This window comes from Arachis ipaensis, chromosome B07 (genome assembly GCF_000816755.2).
Source record: "Arachis ipaensis cultivar K30076 chromosome B07, Araip1.1, whole genome shotgun sequence".
Classification (NCBI taxonomy): domain Eukaryota; kingdom Viridiplantae; phylum Streptophyta; class Magnoliopsida; order Fabales; family Fabaceae; genus Arachis; species Arachis ipaensis.
In genome coordinates, this window is record NC_029791.2 from 116,207,370 (window position 1) to 116,210,832 (window position 3,463).

Here is a 3,463-nt window from a genome sequence, read left to right on the forward strand (position 1 = left end):
ATATATCAAAAATATCAAAAATGCAAGTTGGTGAGATTCGCACTTCTATTCATAACTCAATCTAATCTGTCAATTCTATTCAAATGAATTGAATCAGATTGAATACATGTAAATAAAGTTAGTATTACTAGCCCCACACATGTAAAGACAAAATATATATAATAATTTTTAATTACATATTATAATATATCAAAAATGCAAGTTGGTGAGATTCGCACTTCTATTCATAACTCAATCTAATCTGTCAATTCTATTCAAATGAATTGAATCAGATTGAATACATGTAAATAAAGTTAGTATTACTAGCCCCACACATGAAAAAGTGATAAAGACAAAGTGAGAACGAAGATTGTGAAATGCATGATGATAATGATTGAAGAGTAAAAGATAAATTACTAGAGAGGGTGGCGAATCTCTGACACCCAGCAGGAGGCCCACTAGCGCTATACCAATGTTTCAATTCCCTTTAATTGGTAATATAAATGAGTGAGAAACAAAATTAAATATTATTAATATTTAACAAGAAGAGAGACAGAAGAGAGAAATGGGGGTTGCTGTAGCTAAACTATATATGAAGAAAGAAAGCACTCATTGAAAAAAGTGGGAGATGAAGGAAGGAAGGAAGGAACATAGGGGAATTAAATGCAATGCAAAGTAATGAAATTTTTACTGTGCGGTTGTCGGGGGATTGGTCGGAATAGTTGGTTCTGAAACAGTTCCACATGCAATTAAGGTTTCACCTGCCTGCCCACTACTTTTAAGTCGTTTTATCATACACGGATAATTTTTAATACATTTAAATATTACAATCAAACAAAATTCCTAACTAAATATTTTAAATTTATACGCCTATGTTTTTCTTCTTCACTCCTTTGGTACATATTTTTTTTCTCCTTTTTTTTTGTCATTTTTATCTTTTGTTGTTATCGTCGTCACTATTACCACTTCCTCCTCCTCTTCCTCGGATCCACTACCATTATCATCTTTATCATTGTTATCATTATCGTTATTATGTATTTTTTTCATCGTCGTTCTTTTATTATTGTTATTATTGCTGTATTTTTTCTTTTCTTTCTGTTGATATTACAGCATTATGAATTTCTTATTTTTTATTTATTTTTTTTATTCTTGTTAACAGAATAAAACAAGAAAAATAATAAAAAAGTAAAACAAGAAAGAGAAAACAGACGAGAAAAGAAAAAGATAATAATGATAAAGAAGACGAGGAAAAAGAGGAGGAATTTGTTTGTGCGTCGTTATTATAAGTAATTTCGGTGCATTATTCTAGATTTAAATAAGGTGCACTTGGTCTGTGTTTGTTTTGAATTGAGTTTGTTTGTGTGTCGTCATCATTAAGTAATTTTGGTACATCTTGAATTTAAATAAGGTGTATTTGATTTGTGTATTTTGAATCGAATTTGTTTGTGTATCGTAATCAGTGCATTCTAAGTTTAATTTCGATGCATTTTGGTCTGTGCTTGTTTTAAACTGAGTTTCTTTATGTGTCGTCGTCATTAAGAAATTTCAGTATATTCTGGATTTAAATAAAGTGTACACAATTCAAAATTTTTCTTCCTCCCTCCTTCTCATCTTTTTCTTCTTTTTCATCTTTTTTTCTTCATCTTCTCCTTCTTATTATATTTTCTCATAATTATTCTTGTTTTACTTTCTTGAGATGAATATAACCAAGAGAAGAAAAACAAGAAGAATAATAAATTTCAGCTCATTTCTACTAAAAATTCAATCCAATAAGTGTGAACCTAAATTCATTTAACTAACTAAGCTTGCAATACAGTACAAATATATTCATTCAAGTTTAATATGAAAAGTAATGCTACTAAAAAAAGAAAAGCAACAGAAAAAAAAAGGAAGAATAAAACGAACAACAAAATACAACATTAAATAAGATATTTTTATGCTTTTTGTAGTAAAATTTCAGTATAAAAACTAAGACATCATTTCTGTGTTATTGTTAAAAAATTTTGGTATTATCTTTTTGATAAATTCTGTACGATTCAAAACTCTTCTTTCTCTTTTGCCTCATCTTTTGCTTCATTTTTTACTTATTTTTTATATTTTTTATTTTTTTTTTATTTCATTTTCTTCTAATTCTTCTTGTTTTACTGTTTTGAGAGAAATAAAATCAAGAAAAAAAATAAAGAATAAGTGACTGCAATAATATGAGGAAGAAAAGAAGAAACAAAAATAAAACGTAATAACGTAACAGCAGCACTAATAAAAGAAAGAGGAGGAGACGCACGAAGATAAGAACTGTTTTTCATATTTTTTGAGTGGGGCACGCGAAACATCTGTGAAGTAGCATTTTATTTGCGTTAGTGAAATGTGTGTGTATATGCTGCGTTTAATAAAAATAATTTTTATTAAGTTTAGACTAATTTAGTTGGATTTGGTTGAAAAAAAATTAAATGTGTATAAGGGGTTGTTTCTAATAATATTCAGTTTTATTTCTATTTTAACATTTTTAATTTATGAAATGTTAGCTTCCACTAATAAGCAGTTAGAAAAACTTTTTAGTTATAAAGCGGAAATAGAATGGGTGATACTTGATTTTAAATATGTTTGCTCTAGTTTTTATTATTTTTTTTATGTTGAAACGATTTCTTTTTATCTTTGAGCAATAAATTTTGATATATTAAAAATATTTGTATTTATAGAAGTTTTAATTTTATTTTATATTTATCCTAATTGTTAGTTTAGTTTATACATGACAAAAAGGACATTAGAATGATGTTAATTTTTGAATATTTAAATAATAAAAAAACATTTAAGGATATTGAATTATCTTTTTATCAATAAAAGAAAAATGAAACCCATTTTTGTAAATATGTGAATAAAACATAGGTTAGGAAATTGCGATGGAAATTATTTTTAATATGAAAATAGAGATGGTATTTTAGTTGAATATTAATATTTGAAATGTATTATAATATTGTAGAAATTATTCAATACATTCACCCCCACGTGTTGGTTAAGATATTGTTACGTGTTCAATATATTTCCCGCATATTAGTCAAGATATTATCACATGTTGAACATATTTTTTGTATTAATTTTTTACCTACAAAATGTATCCACATGAATGGTAAATCAAATCTTGAATCGGTCTAAATTAATATTATTTTTTATAGAAAATAACTATAATATTTTTATTATAGAAAATAACTAAAATACTTCTATATATTATTATAGTTATTTTCTATAAAAAATAATATTAATTTAGATCAATTTAAATTTTGATTCACTATTTTTTTGATTAAATTAATTTGTCTGGACTAATTTTGACAAAAATAATACGATTTAATCGATTATTTATGTTAAATTTTAATTATTAAAAAATATTTTTAAAAAAAGACGTTTTAGATATCTTTATCTGTGGCTCCCCAATAAAAGAAGTGTTGGAGAATTCTTCACTCAAGCATGAAACAATTACTTTACTTTCATA